General features: G+C 39.7%; 1 long non-coding RNA gene across 1 annotated transcript in view; it reads right to left on the bottom strand.

The window, feature by feature from the left end:
* Nucleotides 1-183: 183 nt before the first annotated feature.
* Nucleotides 184-7121, bottom strand: part of LOC134059732 (uncharacterized) — a 7696-nt gene continuing 758 nt past the window's right edge. The window contains exons 1-2 of the long non-coding RNA XR_009935068.1: nt 3661-7121; nt 184-3547 (exon numbers count right to left, since the gene is read on the bottom strand). The exon at nt 3661-7121 is cut by the window's right edge and continues 758 nt beyond it. This is a non-coding gene — a long non-coding RNA (uncharacterized LOC134059732). The remainder of the gene's footprint in view (nt 3548-3660) is intronic.

Below are 7121 nucleotides of genomic sequence, written 5' to 3' on the forward strand. Positions count from 1 at the left end.
ATCCCAAATCTTGTCAGTGTAAGGTAGGCATTTTTTTACATTATACTAGTAGGCCTACCTACCCAATAAACAAGTTTAAATTGTATTTGATGAACATATACCGATGTGCTCCAATTTCTATCATATATCCACACTTAAGATGTCCAAAAGGTCAAATCTGTATACAAAAATTGACAATCAAGATCTGTTTTATTGTATTTGTTTAATCATTTTATCTCTTCAAACAAACAAACTATGTACAGTTTTACGTTGGTTGTTCTTCTCCTATTAACTCTGTTATCACTAAAACATTCATAAATTGTAAGCAGAAGGGGTTGAGCTGACTGGTCAAGCAGAGGCAACTAAAAAAAAAAAAAAATGATGACAATTAATGTAGCCTAATTATTTTGTCATTTCCTCAAAATGCATAAACAAATTCCCACAAGTGAGAATCATTAGCAGAACGTAAATGCCTTTTGTAGCTAATGGATGTACACTTAATTTTCCAAACAAAATAGTTTATTTCCATCTTAACTACTGCATGTTCAAACAATCATTGGCATTCCATCAACATTTTGTAAATATATCCAATGATTAGGAAGGATTATCCAATTGTGCTTCATGCAAAACAGACAGCAGACTAAAGCGGTTCTTTAAAGGAACGCATCAACTTTTTGGGTAATTAGTTTGTTTACTGTCTACCCCTAGAGTCAGATAAGAGGATGCAAACACTCCTCTCTGTACGTGCAATAACCCAGTTTGATACAGTTAGCATAGCATAATTTATTGGAAATGGCTCATTTCAGATTTCCTATAGCTAACATGGAGCTATAGGTTAACTGGTATAACCATAGACATATATACATCTATGGGTATAACCATTAACAGTGAATTATGCTAAGCTAAGCTAAAAGTATCAAACTGGGTTATTTCACACACCAAGAGGAGAAAGGTAGGCTATCCTGTTATCTAGCTCTGCGGGTAGACATCAAATAAAGTATAGTTTCCCAAAACGTTGTGCTCCTTTGAAACTGCATTATGCAACTCTGCTTTCGGCCATGCTCTCTACTACTCACACTGTGAGATATCGAACTAAGTATAAGAACAATATCGGCAAAAATATAAGTATTTCAGTTATAACACAACCAAAACAAAGTTGGGAGGCAAAAAATATTTTGCGGACAACCGCCAACAGCCCAATATTATGGATGCCACCCAAGCACCAAATTGTCAAAGCCAGTCTGTAATATCATGCAATAATCTGGGGGCCAAAAGCAACCTTCATGTTGCACATTTTCCACAGACCACAATTTTAAGTCACACAAGGACAGGAAAGGAATCCACGATTAGGTAAAGAAAAGATTGCATAATGCAGTTCATGAAGTTAACAAGTACAGTCACCCAAATTGTCTGAGCAATCACACATCCATAAAGGCGCCAATAAGTGTGTTAGAGGGTCAGCTTGGCTGTAGGCTAAACTTTGAACATGCTAATATTAGCACGCTAACCCTTTCCCAGTCAGCTCAGCTCAACTTAGCAGAACACCGGCTCTCCCATCCCCCTTGCCTGTGAACTCAGCTACATGTAGAGGCATTTAAAACTGGAAATCTTTACAAAGTCGTTCGTTTCAGGAACAAAAGGCAAAACCACCATCATGAGTCATTTTCTTTCTCTCTGTCTTTCTCTCAGTTACCATTGTCTCAGCTGTCTGAGTTCGTCTCTAGTACCATTCTGTTGAATACCTCTGACACGTGAATCAAATTTCCCACATTAATTCATCCTGGAGACTATAACTCTTGACCTGACTTCAGTTTCCAAATCTCTCTTTCCAAAGACACCTAGAGGATTCCAAGTACTTGGTTTAGTGACAAACTTGGGTATGTAAAGTAACTGGTAACCCTCTTATAAAGAGCCATATGGCCGGCTGAACAGGGAGTTTACCACTTACTTACATAATGAACTTAGCATAGTTTGTCGCTAAACTATGTACTTGGATTACTCAGCACTTCTGTGTCTTTCTTGTCACCCAATGTTATGCTGTACAGTTAAGGCATGTTGATCAGGAAAATAAAGACATGTTAAGAAAAAAATGGCAAAATGGATACAACTTTGTACACTATTTACAGATTCCACCTATCAAAAGGTGTTTAAGTATGTGTGTATCCTATGTGTCTGACAGTGTGTATATGTCTGCAACGATGTCTGTGGGGAGTTTGTATGTGTTTGTATATAAGGGTTTTTTGATGTGTGTAACCTGTGGATGTCTAGTGGTCTAATGAGGTCAACTAACTGAAGCAGCGAAGACCTTTGTGGGACTAGGCCAATATATTTAAGGATGTCCACTACATTTACAACAATCAGAATATATGGTCACATCACCTTCCAGTGACCATACACATGCTTTCTGGGGGTTTAACATTAATATGGTGCTTTTGGCCAAATAGGCCAAATGCGGTTCAATAACCTTGCTATTTGTTGAAAACTGTGTGGAGAAAACTTCACTTGGCTATGAAATATGTAAAATGTTATGCTTGTTTGTCTGTGTGTTCTGTACATGTATGCAGGAAGAGTAACAATGCAAGCTCTAGTTGCATGGGCATCTGCTTTGTACTGACATCAGAGCCATCGCCATTGGCACCCAGTATCTCCACACATAAAGGTGTAAAGGAGCATCTTTCTAGACCCTCTGCAGTTAAAGGTGTCGGTCTAGGAAATAGCCGTATGCCAGTCAAGGTCTTGGTTGGTTGGGTCACTCCCTTCAGAGTTCCATCCGATAACAGGACACGTCCAGTCGCACAGACCCAACCAAATGTCTTTTATTCGGCAAGGATTTTGTCCTCAAGCATTTCCTCGATTTGTCCAAGGTTATGTTCCTCAAAGCCGAGGTGACCATCTCCCCAATAGATCTGAACTTCCAACTCTGTAGATTCTGGTTGTCCTCCAAGGTCACCGAGAGAAAAGACTAAGAGTCGAGGAGGGCAGGAAAGGGCAGTAGTCCAGAGTGACTGTGTGAAGTAGCTGATACACTAGGACCCTCGACTTCATCAGAGTTATCTGGTTCAGCTTTGTGGCCAATGATCAGGTGTTCTCTTCAATCTTCTAACATGTTTCTATTGGCCCTAAGCCATCCTTTTGAACTCTGGAGGAGGTAAAGAAAGGAAACTGGAAGGAGGAGTATGAGGGGGCTGGAAAAGGGTGAAGAGAAGGGGTAAGAGAGTGTGGAGAAAGGGTGTAGAGAAGGGGTAAGAGAGTGTGGAGAAAGGGTGAAGAGAAGGGGTAAGAGAGTGTGGAGAAAGGGTTTAGAGAAGGGGTAAGAGTGTGGAGAAAGGGTGTAGAGAAGGGGTAAGAGAGTGTGGAGAAAGGAGAAGGGGTAAGAGAGTGTGGAGAAAGGGTGAAGAGAAGGGGTAAGAGAGTGTGGAGAAAGGGTGTAGAGAAGGGGTAATAGAGTGTGGAGAAAGGGTGTAGAGAAGGGGTAAGAGAGTGGAGACAGGGTGTAGAGAAGGGGTAAGAAAGGATGGAAAGGAGTAAGAGATGCTCTGGTTCCTGAAGTCCATGGATCAAGACCATCCTGCAAAGAGAACACAAACAATCAGTAAAACTTAAGCAAAGTCTTGAAATAGGTCCATGAAAAGCATTTATGGGAGCCAGTGAATATAGTATCTCAACAAAAAAGATCAGTACCAATTTGATGGTCCTGCAGGTCCAACCGAAATCTTTTCAAGGCTCTGCGAAGGATGATGGATGTCAGGAACGTCTTCAATTCCATCAACCACATTTTCAGACTATTCACAAGTCTTGAGGGGACTCATTGAAGGGACTCCACTCATTCTCAGGTATGTCTGCAGATCCTGACCGATTCCCACAGTGTGAGTATGCAGGACAGAGTGCGCAGTCATTGCCAATCTGTGGTACTGTGACAATCTGGCTTTGCTTGTACTATTCAGCAATATGTCCCATTCATGCTCTTTTAATGTCCTCCCCGCATTCAACAATAACGGGGACTCAAGATCCATGTACGTCCCCCCCCTCCCCCAAATTTTCAGCCTGCTGTATAAAAACTGTTTGGAGAAACATTCATAGTTGTTGATGTATAATGAGATTCCTTCATCTGTCGCCTCAAACCCGTTTTAATCTTTCCCCACATATTTCTTCTTTCAAACAGAAGGTTGTACAAAAATATGTCAATATACAAAGGAGGTGATGGGATTCTTTCATCCCTCCAAGAGTTCAGTTTTTTTTTTTTTTTTTTTCAATTTTACTTATTCATTTTGTATGAAGGGAGTGGGCACAAAACTTGGTGCTCCCCTCCCAATGCAGATGAACCTCACAGTTTCAACGAAAGAAAAAGTGCATAGCAAGTGTGCCAGGGCAGTGTCTATTGTTTGTAAGCATGAGGGTTTGGGAAACATCCTGGTAGTCCTTTGCATAGACTACCTCATGATTAATAGGAATTGCCCATAACAAAAACACCTTTTTCAAACCCTCGATGGATGGGGATTTTGGATAGGGGTGAGTTGACTTTTCTTCTTCTATTTGCACAAACTGCCCGATCGATGGTAGGTGGCTTGAGGTCATTCATGGATTACATATCTACAGGATTCAGACTTTTTTTCTTTTCACCATAAGACATGTCCCATAGTTCCTGGAGTTGCTTCTCAAAAAGAAAACAAAATGCTTAAGCCAGGAGTTAGTCCTTGAAAGAATGTAGGGTGGGGAGAAGCATCAAAAATGGGGGTTCTTTCTAGATGCATTTCTGATTCCTTGTACCTACAAATTCTGGTGTGCTCTGTTTGTGAATGCTTATTGAATTTCTCCAGTCCTGACCACAATGATTCATTCAGTTCAAAATGGAGGGCGGGGAAGTTAAGGACTTAAAATCGGTAAACACAAATGGCTACCATGAAAATGAGGTTTTCCACCATTGGGCACCCAGGTAACTAACAAACAAACAAACAAACAAACAAAAACGCTTGAGACAATCTTATATGCAATGATCTGCAATGTTCTTTGCAACAATATTATCACCCATCAGGGGAGGTCTGACAACAGGAGGGGGCCTGACAGTGATGGTGAAATACCTACTAGAGGGAGCGACGTCTGTCAACGGTCGCTTCCTGAACAGTCTTTACAGCACCTCCATGTCTACCTCCATCTCCCACCCCATGTTTACTTTTCCCCAGTCAAAATCCAAAACTGCATCCAAAGTAATCCGCATGGTTTGTAAACAACAAAAATGAAATATCCAGTAAGGAATAAAAAAAAAAGTCAGATTCTTAATGTATTTCATCATGACATTGTTTTTTTTTTTTGTTTTGTTATTAACAGGACTGTAAGAGGCAGTGTGTTCAATCAAGCGTCCATTCTTTGTCCACAAGTAAGATGAGATAATCCAAAAGCAGAGTGAGAAACAGGATTCCAATCCCATGAGCCTCTTTGTTGCCTTTCAACACTTTTTGGTTCTCCACGTTTGTATCTTGAAGTATCGGAGAACAGAAAGGAAAAAAATCTTCCGGCTTCACAGGTTTTTCTCCTGTCCTTTTTTTTTTTTTTTTGGAATACATTCAAACATTTTCTTTTTTTTTAAGAAAGAAATAATACAACACTTCACATGGTGGCAATGAAACTGAAGGAAAAAAAATAGCAGCCCCAAGTGCTTAACCTTAGTCCAAATACTTTTAACTTTGAATATAATGCATATATATTTCTTTATATATAGAGATATATAAAAAGAAATCAACAACAATAGCAACAACAATGAATACGTAACAATTTACTAACATTGTGTGCACCTTATTTGTGCACTTTGCACAGTATGATGCCAAGTTATTTTATTTTTTTTACATTTTTTTTTTTTTACTTTTTTGAACTTTTAGAGCAAAGATCACAATCAGAATTACTCAATCGCCCAGGAGCAAGAGAGCGGACAAAAGGCAACAAGCTCACATCCCCGTGGAGAAATCAAACTGGACTACTTTTTTTTAATTTTTCCTTTTTCAAATGAACCATCTCCAGACTGTGCTACGCCCCACGGAGAATGATCAGACAGCACGTCGTGCAAGATCTCATGGTTAGTAAGCCATTGAGGCACAGATTCAAAACAGCTCCGCCACCCCATAATAACCGCCTTAAATCTCCATGGCTGCGGCGAACTGTGACCCTTTTTAGTTCATAGGCACACTTGTGGAAATGCACATACACATACACACACACACACACACACTCGCAAACAAAAATCACATCACATTCATTCAATGAGTACCTCTTATGATACCTCATTCTGCTTAACACGCACAGCCGTATGCGCACAAACACACACACACACAGATTCAAGGTCCACCTCAATCCCATTCTGCTACTGGAACCTCACAGAGGCACAGAGTTGTGGTCGAGTGGCTTAGATGCAGAAAGCGAAACCGTGGTGACAGATCATGGAGACTGTTACACATACACACATACCTCCAGACCTTCCTAGTTCCCACCAAAAGAACAGGTAAGCAGGTAAACAAGTGTTGGCTAATGGCAAAGAAGGTGGCACCCATACCAGTTCGGTTGCAAATGAAAGGAGAGGGAAAAAAAAAAAAATACAACCTGGGGATGAGTGCTGGTGAAAAAAAAAAGGATGCACTGTTCTATTGCCCTCCCTCACCTTCATGTCTGTGCCACACACACACACACACACACACACACCTGCACTCCACTCACACACTTCAGAAGAGACCACACAGACATTCTTTGACAGAAATACAAAATAAACAAAGTAAAACTCATTTAAACTAAATGACAAAATGGCCTCACGTTGGTTTCACAAATCTTGGTAAGCAAACCGAGAACAAAAAGAAAAAATTGTGCCGACATTATTTTCGGTCACACTTCAGTAAGACATTCACACTCATACATACTTTATAAAAAAAAAGCACAACCTCACACACACTTTTAAATTCACGCAAACACATTCACAAAAATATTCATCTATATAAACTTTGACTTTTTTTGTTTGTTTTTTCTTATTATTTTTTATGCAAGTGCAAATATTCAAGTTTTTAAATCATTTTAATAGCTTTACCTTTTATAGAAATGTAGAAAATAAACAGTGTCTTTCAAGAAAGGATTTTGTTTGTCTGATAGGGTTTTTTTTTTGTTTG

The sequence above is a fragment of the Sardina pilchardus genome, chromosome 16, assembly GCF_963854185.1.
Source record: "Sardina pilchardus chromosome 16, fSarPil1.1, whole genome shotgun sequence".
NCBI lineage: Eukaryota > Metazoa > Chordata > Actinopteri > Clupeiformes > Clupeidae > Sardina > Sardina pilchardus.